This window comes from Pseudophryne corroboree, unplaced genomic scaffold (assembly GCF_028390025.1).
Source record: "Pseudophryne corroboree isolate aPseCor3 unplaced genomic scaffold, aPseCor3.hap2 scaffold_302, whole genome shotgun sequence".
NCBI lineage: Eukaryota > Metazoa > Chordata > Amphibia > Anura > Myobatrachidae > Pseudophryne > Pseudophryne corroboree.
In genome coordinates, this window is record NW_026969693.1 from 116,241 (window position 1) to 130,585 (window position 14,345).

Here is a 14,345-nt window from a genome sequence, read left to right on the forward strand (position 1 = left end):
GCGTTAATGTTTCCTGGTGTCAACCTGTATTATTTCAGTAGATATTGAAATGAGGATGCATCTTGCTGCCTTTCCAATGAAGCAAGTTTAATTTAGTAATAGGTGAAAAACCATCACTACAAATATGTTAATCAGATACTTGGCTTTGTGGACACTTTTCAGAGAACAAATTAGTTAGCATAAAAATAAAGCCAGAAAATGAAGAGCTGTTTAATCACTCAATTGGATTTTTCTGCCAGCATATTTCTTTTTCTCTGCAACCCACTGCTAAATTGTGCTTCCTAGCTGTTTTTATAAAATCACTGAATCAAATCTAACTCTGATTACATCAGAGAAGGCCAGGTACCCTACACCGTAACAGGGGGTTTGAAATTTTGACTTGTCTACTTAAAGATCACCAAATTCTGATAACAAGGTCAATTAAGTCCCTGGGTGGGATTGAACCACCAACCTTTTGGTTAATAGCCTTACACACTAACTGATTGCGCCACCGCGACACTTTGCAAAAGTACATACTGACAAAGGCTAATAAGCATTCATCTAGAACGATTCCTAGAAACATTTTAAAAAGTCAATAATGTGGAGAGTTTTTGTATGATGTTTCTTCCATCAACCAATGAAGAAACACATTGGTACTTTCCCATGATGAGTGAGTGCTTCAGGATCTCTTGCACTTACATGTGCAGCAGAGTACTGTAATGGAAGCATGCTGGGTCCATAACCCAGAGGTAGGCAGATTGAAACTATCCTCTGCTATATGCATTTTTTTTTTGTTAATTAAAGTAATCCAAAACTGGGATTGATATTTTTGCTCTTTTTTTTTTACTTAAAGTACAATAACTTTTACCATTTTAATTTGTTTTAATAGTATATTGACAGTATTGTTTTCTTTCAAAAATCCAATTAATTTTCTTTACCCGATTATTAAAATGGTAATTGACAAAAACAAACTACATTGTCACCAGAAGAGCAATACAAAATGTACAAGTGATATATTAAAATCATCTTTCCAGCTTGAATTTCAATGATGCATTGGGGCAACGATTTTGTGAGAAACATCTTCACCCTTAAATAAAGATTTTCTTAATTCCTTACCTGTGTGCTAATTAGATATCACCTTGTTTTCACATTAAACAGACTTCCACATGAGAAAGCAGCAAGGATGCAGTGGCGTTAATGTTTCCTGGTGTCAACCTGTATTATTTCAGTAGATATTGAAATGAGGATGCATCTTGCTGCCTTTCCAATGAAGCAAGTTTAATTTAGTAATAGGTGAAAAACCATCCCTACAAAGATGTTAATCAGATACTTGGCTTTGTGGACACTTTTCAGAGAACAAATTTGTTAGCATAAAAATAAAGCCAGAAAATGAAGAGCTGTTTAATCAGTCAATTGGATTTTTTTGCCAGCATATTTCTTTTTCTCTGCAACCCACTGCTAAATTGTGCTTCCTAGCTGTTTTTATAAAATCACTGAATCAAATCTAACTCGGATTACATCAGAGAAGGCCAGGTACCCTACACCATAACAGGGGTTTTCGAAATTTTGACTTGTCTACTTAAATATCACCAAAATCTGATCACAAGGTCAATTACGTCCCTGGGTGGGATTGAACCACCAACCTTTTGATTAATAGCTGAACACACTAACCGATTGCGCCACAGAGACACTTTGCAAAAAGTACATACTGACAAAGACTAATAAGCATTCATCTAGAACGTTTCCTAGAAAAACTTTAAAAAGTCAATAATCTGGAGAGTTTTTGTAAGATGTTTCTTCCAGCAACCAATGAAGAAACACATTGGTACTTTCGCATGATGAGTGAGTGCTTCAGGATCTCTTGCACTTACATGTGCAGCAGAGTACTGCACTGGAAGCATGCTGGGCCCATAACCCAGAGGTAGGCAGATTGAAACTATCCTTTGCTATATGCATTTTTTTTTTGTTCATTAAAGTAATCCAAAACTGGGATTGATATTTTAGCTTTTATTTTTACTTAAAGTACAATAACTTTTACCATTTTAATTTGTTTTAATAGTATATTGACAGTATTGTTTTCTTTCAAAAATCCAATTAATTTTCTTTACCCGATTATTAAAATGGTAATTGACAAAAACAAACTACATTGTCACCAGAAGAGCAATACAAAATGTACAAGTGATATATTAAAATCATCTTTCCAGCTTGAATTTCAATGATGCATTGGGGCAACGATTTTGTGAGAAACATCTTCACCCTTAAATAAAGATTTTCTTAATTCCTTACCTGTGTGCTAATTAGATATCACCTTGTTTTCACATTAAACAGACTTCCACATGAGAAAGCAGCAAGGATGCAGTGGCGTTAATGTTTCCTGGTGTCAACCTGTATTATTTCAGTAGATATTGAAATGAGGATGCATCTTGCTGCCTTTCCAATGAAGCAAGTTTAATTTAGTAATAGGTGAAAAACCATCACTACAAATATGTTAATCAGATACTTGGCTTTGTGGACACTTTTCAGAGAACAAATTAGTTAGCATAAAAATAAAGCCAGAAAATGAAGAGCTGTTTAATCACTCAATTGGATTTCTCTGCCAGCATATTTCTTTTTCTCTGCAACCCACTGCTAAATTGTGCTTCCTAGCTGTTTTTATAAAATCACTGAATCAAATCTAACTCTGATTACATCAGAGAAGGCCAGGTACCCTACACCATAACAGGGGGTTTGAAATTTTGACTTGTCTACTTAAAGATCACCAAAATCTGATAACAAGGTCAATTAAGTCCCTGGGTGGGATTGAACCACCAACCTTTTGGTTAATAGCCTTACACACTAACTGATTGCGCCACAGCGACACTTTGCAAAACTATATACTGACAAAGGCTAATAAGCATTCATCTAGAACGATTCCTAGAAACATTTTAAAAAGTCAATAATGTGGAGAGTTTTTGTAAGATGTTTCTTCCATCAACCAATGAAGAAACACATTGGTACTTTCCCATGATGAGTGAGTGCTTCAGGATCTCTTGCACTTACATGTGCAGCAGAGTACTGTAATGGAAGCATGCTGGGTCCATAACCCAGAGGTAGGCAGATTGAAACTATCCTCTGCTATATGCATTTTTTTTGTTAATTAAAGTAATCCAAAACTGGGATTGATATTTTTGCTCTTTTATTTTTACTTAAAGTACAATAACTTTTACCATTTTAATTTGTTTTAATAGTATATTGACAGTATTGTTTTCTTTCAAAAATCCAATTAATTTTCTTTACCCGATTATTAAAATGGTAATTGACAAAAACAAACTACATTGTCACCAGAAGAGCAATACAAAATGTACAAGTGATATATTAAAATCATCTTTCCAGCTTGAATTTCAATGATGCATTGGGGCAACGATTTTGTGAGAAACATCTTCACCCTTAAATAAAGATTTTCTTAATTCCTTACCTGTGTGCTAATTAGATATCACCTTGTTTTCACATTAAACAGACTTCCACATGAGAAAACAGCAAAGATGCAGTGGCGTTAATGTTTCCTGGTGCCAACCTGTATTATTTCCGTAGATATTGAAATGAGGATGCATCTTGCTGCCTTTCCAATGAAGCAAGTTTAATTTAGTAATAGGTGAAAAACCATCCCTACAAAGATGTTAATCAGATACTTGGCTTTGTGGACACTTTTCAGAGAACAAATTTGTTATCATAAAAATAAAGCCAGAAAATGAAGAGCTGTTTAATCACTCAATTGGATTTTTCTGCCAGCATTTTTCTTTTTCTCTGCAACCCACTGCTAAATTGTGCTTCCTAGCTGATTTTTTATAAAATCACTTAATCAAATCTAACTCTGATTACATCAGAGAAGGCCAGGTACCCTACACCATAACAGGGGTTTTCGAAATTTTGACTTGTCTACTTAAATATCACCAAAATCTGATCACAAGGTCAATTACGTCACTGGGTGGGATTGAACCACCAACCTTTTGACTAATAGCTGAACACACTAACCGATTGCGCCACAGAGACATTTGCAAAAAGTCCATACTGACAAAGACTAATAAGCATTCATCTAGAACGTTTCCTAGAAAAACTTTAAAAAGTCAATAATCTGGAGAGTTTTTGTAAGATGTTTCTTCCAGCAACCAATGAAGAAACACATTGGTACTTTCCCATGATGAGTGAGTGCTTCCAGGATCTCTTGCACTTACATGTGCAGCAGAGTACTGTAATGGAAGCATGCTGGGTCCATAACCCAGAGGTAGGCAGATTGAAACTATCCTCTGCTATATGCATTTTTTTTTTGTTAATTAAAGTAATCCAAAACTGGGATTGATATTTTTGCTCTTTTATTTTTACTTAAAGTACAATAACTTTTACCATTTTAATTTGTTTTAATAGTATATTGACAGTATTGTTTTCTTTCAAAAATCCAATTAATTTTCTTTACCCGATTATTAAAATGGTAATTGACAAAAGCAAACTACATTGTCACCAGAAGAGCAATACAAAATGTACAAGTGATATATTAAAATCATCTTTCCAGCTTGAATTTCAATGATGCATTGGGGCAACGATTTTGTGAGAAACATCTTCACCCTTAAATAAAGATTTTCTTAATTCCTTACCTGTGTGCTAATTAGATATCACCTTGTTTTCACATTAAACAGACTTCCACATGAGAAAGCAGCAAGGATGCAGTGGCGTTAATGTTTCCTGGTGTCAACCTGTATTATTTCAGTAGATATTGAAATGAGGATGCATCTTGCTGCCTTTCCAATGAAGCAAGTTTAATTTAGTAATAGGTGAAAAACCATCCCTACAAAGATGTTAATCAGATACTTGGCTTTGTGGACACTTTTCAGAGAACAAATTTGTTAGCATAAAAATAAAGCCAGAAAATGAAGAGCTGTTTAATCAGTCAATTGGATTTTTTTGCCAGCATATTTCTTTTTCTCTGCAACCCACTGCTAAATTGTGCTTCCTAGCTGTTTTTATAAAATCACTGAATCAAATCTAACTCTGATTACATCAGAGAAGGCCAGGTACCCTACACCATAACAGGGGTTTTCGAAATTTTGACTTGTCTACTTAAATATCACCAAAATCTGATCACAAGGTCAATTACGTCCCTGGGTGGGATTGAACCACCAACCTTTTGATTAATAGCTGAACACACTAACCGATTGCGCCACAGAGACACTTTGCAAAAAGTACATACTGACAAAGACTAATAAGCATTCATCTAGAACGTTTCCTAGAAAAACTTTAAAAAGTCAATAATCTGGAGAGTTTTTGTAAGATGTTTCTTCCAGCAACCAATGAAGAAACACATTGGTACTTTCGCATGATGAGTGAGTGCTTCAGGATCTCTTGCACTTACATGTGCAGCAGAGTACTGCACTGGAAGCATGCTGGGCCCATAACCCAGAGGTAGGCAGATTGAAACTATCCTTTGCTATATGCATTTTTTTTTGTTCATTAAAGTAATCCAAAACTGGGATTGATATTTTAGCTTTTATTTTTACTTAAAGTACAATAACTTTTACCATTTTAATTTTTTTTAATAGTATATTGACAGTATTGTTTTCTTTCAAAAATCCAATTAATTTTCTTTACCCGATTATTAAAATGGTAATTGACAAAAACAAACTACATTGTCACCAGAAGAGCAATACAAAATGTACAAGTGATATATTAAAATCATCTTTCCAGCTTGAATTTCAATGATGCATTGGGGCAACGATTTTGTGAGAAACATCTTCACCCTTAAATAAAGATTTTCTTAATTCCTTACCTGTGTGCTAATTAGATATCACCTTGTTTTCACATTAAACAGACTTCCACATGAGAAAGCAGCAAGGATGCAGTGGCGTTAATGTTTCCTGGTGTCAACCTGTATTATTTCAGTAGATATTGAAATGAGGATGCATCTTGCTGCCTTTCCAATGAAGCAAGTTTAATTTAGTAATAGGTGAAAAACCATCACTACAAATATGTTAATCAGATACTTGGCTTTGTGGACACTTTTCAGAGAACAAATTAGTTAGCATAAAAATAAAGCCAGAAAATGAAGAGCTGTTTAATCACTCAATTGGATTTTTCTGCCAGCATATTTCTTTTTCTCTGCAACCCACTGCTAAATTGTGCTTCCTAGCTGTTTTTATAAAATCACTGAATCAAATCTAACTCTGATTACATCAGAGAAGGCCAGGTACCCTACACCATAAGAGGGGGTTTGCAATTTTGACTTGTCTACTTAAATATCACCAAAATCTGATCACAAGGTCAATTACGTCCCTGGGTGGGATTGAACCACCAACCTTTTGATTAATAGCTGAACACACTAACCGATTGCGCCACAGAGACACTTTGCAAAAAGTGTATACTGACAAAGACTAATAAGCATTCATCTAGAACGTTTCCTAGAAAAACTTTAAAAAGTCAATAATCTGGAGAGTGTTTGTAAGATGTTTCTTCCAGCAACCAATGAAGAAACACATTGGTACTTTCGCATGATGAGTGAGTGCTTCAGGATCTCTTGCACTTACATGTGCAGCAGAGTACTGCAATGGAAGCATGCTGGGTCCATAACCCAGAGGTAGGCAGATTGAAACTATCCTTTGCTATATGCATTTTTTTTTGTTCATTAAAGTAATCCAAAACTGGGATTGATATTTTAGCTTTTATTTTTACTTAAAGTACAATAACTTTTACCATTTTAATTTGTTTTAATAGTATATTGACAGTATTGTTTTCTTTCAAAAATCCACTTAATTTTCTTTACCCTATTATTAAAATGGTAATTGACAAAAACAAACTACATTGTCACCAGAAGAGCAATACAAAATGTACAAGTGATATATTAAAATCATCTTTCCAGCTTGAATTTCAATGATGCATTGGGGCAACGATTTTGTGAGAAACATCTTCACCCTTAAATAAAGATTTTCTTAATTCCTTACCTGTGTGCTAATTAGATATCACCTTGTTTTCACATTAAACAGACTTCCACATGAGAAAGCAGCAAGGATGCAGTGGCGTTAATGTTTCCTGGTGTCAACCTGTATTATTTCAGTAGATATTGAAATGAGGATGCATCTTGCTGCCTTTCCAATGAAGCAAGTTTAATTTAGTAATAGGTGAAAAACCATCCCTACAAATATGTTAATCAGATACTTGGCTTTGTGGACACTTTTCAGAGAACAAATTAGTTAGCATAAAAATAAAGCCAGAAAATGAAGAGCTGTTTAATCACTCAATTGGATTTTTCTGCCAGCATTTTTCTTTTTCTCTGCAACCCACTGCTAAATTGTGCTTCCTAGCTGTTTTTATAAAATCACTGAATCAAATCTAACTCTGATTACATCAGAGAAGGCCAGGTACCCTACACCATAACAGGGGGTTTGAAATTTTGACTTGTCTACTTAAAGATCACCAAAATCTGATAACAAGGTCAATTAAGTCCCTGGGTGGGATTGAACCACCAACCTTTTGGTTAATAGCCTTACACACTAACTGATTGCGCCACCGCGACACTTTGCAAAAGTACATACTGACAAAGGCTAATAAGCATTCATCTAGAACGATTCCTAGAAACATTTTAAAAAGTCAATAATGTGGAGAGTTTTTGTATGATGTTTCTTCCATCAACCAATGAAGAAACACATTGGTACTTTCCCATGATGAGTGAGTGCTTCAGGATCTCTTGCACTTACATGTGCAGCAGAGTACTGTAATGGAAGCATGCTGGGTCCATAACCCAGAGGTAGGCAGATTGAAACTATCCTCTGCTATATGCATTTTTTTTTTGTTAATTAAAGTAATCCAAAACTGGGATTGATATTTTTGCTCTTTTATTTTTACTTAAAGTACAATAACTTTTACCATTTTAATTTGTTTTAATAGTATATTGACAGTATTGTTTTCTTTCAAAAATCCAATTAATTTTCTTTACCCGATTATTAAAATGGTAATTGACAAAAGCAAACTACATTGTCACCAGAAGAGCAATACAAAATGTACAAGTGATATATTAAAATCATCTTTCCAGCTTGAATTTCAATGATGCATTGGGGCAACGATTTTGTGAGAAACATCTTCACCCTTAAATAAAGATTTTCTTAATTCCTTACCTGTGTGCTAATTAGATATCACCTTGTTTTCACATTAAACAGACTTCCACATGAGAAAGCAGCAAGGATGCAGTGGCGTTAATGTTTCCTGGTGTCAACCTGTATTATTTCAGTAGATATTGAAATGAGGATGCATCTTGCTGCCTTTCCAATGAAGCAAGTTTAATTTAGTAATAGGTGAAAAACCATCCCTACAAAGATGTTAATCAGATACTTGGCTTTGTGGAGACTTTTCAGAGAACAAATTTGTTAGCGTAAAAATAAAGCCAGAAAATGAAGAGCTGTTTAATCAGTCAATTGGATTTTTTTGCCAGCATATTTCTTTTTCTCTGCAACCCACTGCTAAATTGTGCTTCCTAGCTGTTTTTATAAAATCACTGAATCAAATCTAACTCTGATTACATCAGAGAAGGCCAGGTACCCTACACCATAACAGGGGTTTTCGAAATTTTGACTTGTCTACTTAAATATCACCAAAATCTGATCACAAGGTCAATTACGTCCCTGGGTGGGATTGAACCACCAACCTTTTGATTAATAGCTGAACACACTAACCGATTGCGCCACAGAGACACTTTGCAAAAAGTACATACTGACAAAGACTAATAAGCATTCATCTAGAACGTTTCCTAGAAAAACTTTAAAAAGTCAATAATCTGGAGAGTTTTTGTAAGATGTTTCTTCCAGCAACCAATGAAGAAACACATTGGTACTTTCCCATGATGAGTGAGTGCTTCAGGATCTCTTGCACTTACATGTGCAGCAGAGTACTGCACTGGAAGCATGCTGGGCCCATAACCCAGAGGTAGGCAGATTGAAACTATCCTTTGCTATATGCATTTTTTTTTGTTCATTAAAGTAATCCAAAACTGGGATTGATATTTTAGCTTTTATTTTTACTTAAAGTACAATAACTTTTACCATTTTAATTTGTTTTAATAGTATATTGACAGTATTGTTTTCTTTCAAAAATCCAATTAATTTTCTTTACCCGATTATTAAAATGGTAATTGACAAAAACAAACTACATTGTCACCAGAAGAGCAATACAAAATGTACAAGTGATATATTAAAATCATCTTTCCAGCTTGAATTTCAATGATGCATTGGGGCAACGATTTTGTGAGAAACATCTTCACCCTTAAATAAAGATTTTCTTAATTCCTTACCTGTGTGCTAATTAGATATCACCTTGTTTTCACATTAAACAGACTTCCACATGAGAAAGCAGCAAGGATGCAGTGGCGTTAATGTTTCCTGGTGTCAACCTGTATTATTTCAGTAGATATTGAAATGAGGATGCATCTTGCTGCCTTTCCAATGAAGCAAGTTTAATTTAGTAATAGGTGAAAAACCATCACTACAAATATGTTAATCAGATACTTGGCTTTGTGGACACTTTTCAGAGAACAAATTAGTTAGCATAAAAATAAAGCCAGAAAATGAAGAGCTGTTTAATCACTCAATTGGATTTTTCTGCCAGCATATTTCTTTTTCTCTGCAACCCACTGCTAAATTGTGCTTCCTAGCTGTTTTTATAAAATCACTGAATCAAATCTAACTCTGATTACATCAGAGAAGGCCAGGTACCCTACACCATAACAGGGGGTTTGAAATTTTGACTTGTCTACTTAAAGATCACCAAAATCTGATCACAAGGTCAATTAAGTCCCTGGGTGGGATTGAACCACCAACCTTTTGGTTAATAGCCTTACACACTAACTGATTGCGCCACAGCGACACTTTGCAAAACTATATACTGACAAAGGCTAATAAGCATTCATCTAGAACGATTCCTAGAAACATTTTAAAAAGTCAATAATGTGGAGAGTTTTTGTAAGATGTTTCTTCCATCAACCAATGAAGAAACACATTGGTACTTTCCCATGATGAGTGAGTGCTTCAGGATCTCTTGCACTTACATGTGCAGCAGAGTACTGTAATGGAAGCATGCTGGGTCCATAACCCAGAGGTAGGCAGATTGAAACTATCCTCTGCTATATGCATTTTTTTTGTTAATTAAAGTAATCCAAAACTGGGATTGATATTTTTGCTCTTTTATTTTTACTTAAAGTACAATAACTTTTACCATTTTAATTTGTTTTAATAGTATATTGACAGTATTGTTTTCTTTCAAAAATCCAATTAATTTTCTTTACCCAATTATTAAAATGGTAATTGACAAAAACAAACTACATTGTCACCAGAAGAGCAATACAAAATGTACAAGTGATATATTAAAATCATCTTTCCAGCTTGAATTTCAATGATGCATTGGGGCAACGATTTTGTGAGAAACATCTTCACCCTTAAATAAAGATTTTCTTAATTCCTTACCTGTGTGCTAATTAGATATCACCTTGTTTTCACATTAAACAGACTTCCACATGAGAAAACAGCAAAGATGCAGCGGCGTTAATGTTTCCTGGTGTCAACCTGTATTATTTCCGTAGATATTGAAATGAGGATGCATCTTGCTGCCTTTCCAATGAAGCAAGTTTAATTTAGTAATAGGTGAAAAACCATCCCTACAAAGATGTTAATCAGATACTTGGCTTTGTGGACACTTTTCAGAGAACAAATTTGTTATCATAAAAATAAAGCCAGAAAATGAAGAGCTGTTTAATCACTCAATTGGATTTTTCTGCCAGCATTTTTCTTTTTCTCTGCAACCCACTGCTAAATTGTGCTTCCTAGCTGATTTTTTATAAAATCACTTAATCAAATCTAACTCTGATTACATCAGAGAAGGCCAGGTACCCTACACCATAAGAGGGGGTTTGCAATTTTGACTTGTCTACTTAAATATCACCAAAATCTGATCACAAGGTCAATTACGTCCCTGGGTGGGATTGAACCACCAACCTTTTGACTAATAGCTGAACACACTAACCGATTGCGCCACAGAGACACTTTGCAAAAAGTCCATACTGACAAAGACTAATAAGCATTCATCTAGAACGTTTCCTAGAAAAACTTTAAAAAGTCAATAATCTGGAGAGTTTTTGTAAGATGTTTCTTCCAGCAACCAATGAAGAAACACATTGGTACTTTCGCATGATGAGTGAGTGCTTCAGGATCTCTTGCACTTACATGTGCAGCAGAGTACTGCAATGGAAGCATGCTGGGCCCATAACCCAGAGGTAGGCAGATTGAAACTATCCTTTGCTATATGCATTTTTTTTTTGTTCATTAAAGTAATCCAAAACTGGGATTGATATTTTAGCTTTTATTTTTACTTAAAGTACAATAACTTTTACCATTTTAATTTGTTTTAATAGTATATTGACAGTATTGTTTTCTTTCAAAAATCCACTTAATTTTCTTTACCCTATTATTAAAATGGTAATTGACAAAAACAAACTACATTGTCACCAGAAGAGCAATACAAAATGTACAAGTGATATATTAAAATCATCTTTCCAGCTTGAATTTCAATGATGCATTGGGGCAACGATTTTGTGAGAAACATCTTCACCCTTAAATAAAGATTTTCTTAATTCCTTACCTGTGTGCTAATTAGATATCACCTTGTTTTCACATTAAACAGACTTCCACATGAGAAAGCAGCAAGGATGCAGTGGCGTTAATGTTTCCTGGTGTCAACCTGTATTATTTCAGTAGATATTGAAATGAGGATGCATCTTGCTGCCTTTCCAATGAAGCAAGTTTAATTTAGTAATAGGTGAAAAACCATCCCTACAAATATGTTAATCAGATACTTGGCTTTGTGGACACTTTTCAGAGAACAAATTAGTTAGCATAAAAATAAAGCCAGAAAATGAAGAGCTGTTTAATCACTCAATTGGATTTTTCTGCCAGCATATTTCTTTTTCTCTGCAACCCACTGCTAAATTGTGCTTCCTAGCTGTTTTTATAAAATCACTGAATCAAATCTAACTCTGATTACATCAGAGAAGGCCAGGTACCCTACACCATAACAGGGGGTTTGAAATTTTGACTTGTCTACTTAAAGATCACCAAAATCTGATAACAAGGTCAATTAAGTCCCTGGGTGGGATTAAACCACCAACCTTTTGGTTAATAGCCTTACACACTAACTGATTGCGCCACAGCGACACTTTGCAAAAGTACATACTGACAAAGGCTAATAAGCATTCATCTAGAACGATTCCTAGAAACATTTTAAAAAGTCAATAATGTGGAGAGTTTTTGTAAGATGTTTCTTCCATCAACCAATGAAGAAACACATTGGTACTTTCCCATGACGAGTGAGTGCTTCAGGATCTCTTGCACTTACATGTGCAGCAGAGTACTGTAATGGAAGCATGCTGGGTCCATAACCCAGAGGTAGGCAGATTGAAACTATCCTCTGCTATATGCATTTTTTTTTGTTAATTAAATTAATCCAAAACTGGGATTGATATTTTTGCTCTTTTATTTTTACTTAAAGTACAATAACTTTTACCATTTTAATTTGTTTTAATAGTATATTGACAGTATTGTTTTCTTTCAAAAATCCAATTAATTTTCTTTACCCGATTATTAAAATGGTAATTGACAAAAACAAACTACATTGTCACCAGAAGAGCAATACAAAATGTACAAATGATATATTAAAATCATCTTTCCAGCTTGAATTTCAATGATGCATTGGGGCAACGATTTTGTGAGAAACATCTTCACCCTTAAATAAAGATTTTCTTAATTCCTTACCTGTGTGCTAATTAGAGATCACCTTGTTTTCACATTAAACAGACTTCCACATGAGAAAGCAGCAAGGATGCAGTGGCGTTAATGTTTCCTGGTGTCAACCTGTATTATTTCAGTAGATATTGAAATGAGGATGCACCTTGCTGCCTTTCCAATGAAGCAAGTTTAATTTAGTAATAGGTGAAAAACCATCCCTACAAAGATGTTAATCAGATACTTGGCTTTGTGGACACTTTTCAGAGAACAAATTTGTTAGCATAAAAATAAAGCCAGAAAATGAAGAGCTATTTAATCACTCAATTGGATTTTTTTGCCAGCATATTTCTTTTTCTCTGCAACCCACTGCTAAATTGTGCTTCCTAGCTGTTTTTATAAAATCACTGAATCAAATCTAACTCTGATTACATCAGAGAAGGCCAGGTACCCTACACCATAACAGGGGTTTTCGAAATTTTGACTTGTCTACATAAAGATCACCAAAATCTGATAACAAGGTCAATTACGTCCCTGGGTGGGATTGAACCACCAACCTTTTGGTTAATAGCCTTACGCAGTAACTGATTGCACCACAGCAACACTTTGCAAAAGTCCATACTGACAAAGGCTAATAAGCATTCATCTAGAACGATTCCTAGAAACATTTTAAAAAGTCAATAATGTGGAGAGTTTTTGTAAGATGTTTCTTCCATCAACCAATGAAGAAACACATTGGTACTTTCCCATGATGAGTGAGTGCTTCAGGATCTCTTGCACTTACATGTGCAGCAGAGTACTGTAATGGAAGCATGCTGGGTCCATAACCCAGAGGTAGGCAGATTGAAACTATCCTCTGCTATATGCATTTTTTTTTTGTTAATTAAAGTAATCCAAAACTGGGATTGATATTTTTGCTCTTTTATTTTTACTTAAAGTACAATAACGTTTACCATTTTAATTTGTTTTAATAGTATATTGACAGTATTGTTTTCTTTCAAAAATCCACTTAATTTTCTTTACCCGATTATTAAAATGGTAATTGACAAAAACAAACTACATTATCACCAGAAGAGCAATATAAAATGTTCAAGTAATATATTAAAATCATCTTTCCAGCTTGGATTTCAATGATGCATTGGGGCAACGATTTTGTGAGAAACATCTTCACCCTTAAATAAAGATTTTCTTAATTCCTTACCTGTGTGCTAATTAGAGATCACCTTGTTTTCACATTAAACAGACTTCCACATGAGAAAACAGCAAAGATGCAGTGGCGTTAATGTTTCATGGTGTCAACCTGTATTATTTCCGTAGATATTGAAATGAGGATACATCTTGCTGCCTTTCCAATGAAGCAAGTTTAATTTAGTAATAGGTGAAAAACCATCCCTACAAAGATGTTAATCAGATACTTGGCTTTGTGGACACTTTTCAGAGAACAAATTTGTTATCATAAAAATAAAGCCAGAAAATGAAGAGCTGTTTAATCACTCAATTGGATTTTTCTGCCAGCATTTTTCTTTTTCTCTGCAACCCACTGCTAAATTGTGCTTCCTAGCTGTTTTTTTTATAAAATCACTT